Here is a 1,256-nt window from a genome sequence, read left to right on the forward strand (position 1 = left end):
AAGGCTGGGTAAGAATGAGGCTGGGCAGCTAGGTGTCCCAGTTCAAATCTGGCCTCAGATACTTACTAGCTAGCTGTGTGACCCTGGGCAAGTCACTTAACCCCCATTGCCTCAAAAAACAACCCCCCCACACACAAAGAATGAGGCAAAAAATGGCCTCTTTTACCTACTTTTAAAAAAAAATCTGATCCGGGAGGGGAATATCCCAGGTTTCTGGCCAAAACCCAAACAATTATTATTTACATTCACTCTGAGCCCTGTGGACCCAAACAATGACCAGTCAGTGGGCCGGGCCCTGTTGCTGGCCAATCAGTGAGAGCCAGAGTGACTTGGGTTTAAGGCATGGTCCCTAAGCCATCTGAGCAGACCACAGGTCTCCCTATCTGCTCCCCACTCTCTCCCACAGGCTCCAAAGGAGCCTGGCACCTTACCCCAAAACAGGCACCCACCCGCTTAGATACACATTGACCCGTGTTTAAACAGCACCTTAAAGTTGGCAAAGCACATACAAATATTCTCTCATTTAATCCTCACAACCCTGTAAGGTCGGTGCTGTTATTAACCCCGTATTACAGATGAGGAAGACTGAGGCAAACGGGTTAAGTGAGTTGACCAGGGTCACACAGCTAATAAGTGTCTTGAGGTAGGATTGGACCTCAGGTCTTCCTGACTCCAGGCCCAGTGCTCTACTGGCTGTACCACCAGTTACCTCACTATCTATCTATCTGACCGTCCATCCATCTATGTCTGTCACCTACTATGAGCCGAGCACTGATAAAGGATCCCAGCAGATATGAGCGGAAGGCGCCTCTTATCTGTAATGCCCTTGGCAAACCTGACAGTTATATAAATTCAAGCCATTCTTATTATAAACATTGGATTTCAAATTCAAATCCCTGTCTCTGGGCCTCAGTTTACCTCTCTGTAAAAATAAAGGCAGACTAGATCTGTGATCCACACAGTGCAGGAAAAGCCAGCACACAGATACCAGGAGACCGGAAGCAAGCTATATATAACACAAGGAAACAACAAATCACAGTCACAACCCTCACAGACACACCCTTCTGATTACACACAGATGGAGCCATCTGGGTGACCTTAGGCAAATCACTTCCCTTCCTGAAACCTGAGTCTCCTCAGAGGTCCATGGTTCTGGCTTTAAATGTCTCTTTCTCTGACAAGCAAACAAACACACACACACACACACACACACACAAACCCACACAAAGTCAATGAATACAAGTCCTCCAGGGGAG

This window comes from Phascolarctos cinereus, unplaced genomic scaffold (assembly GCF_003287225.1).
Source record: "Phascolarctos cinereus isolate Bilbo 61053 unplaced genomic scaffold, phaCin_HiC Scaffold_726;HRSCAF=1367, whole genome shotgun sequence".
Classification (NCBI taxonomy): domain Eukaryota; kingdom Metazoa; phylum Chordata; class Mammalia; order Diprotodontia; family Phascolarctidae; genus Phascolarctos; species Phascolarctos cinereus.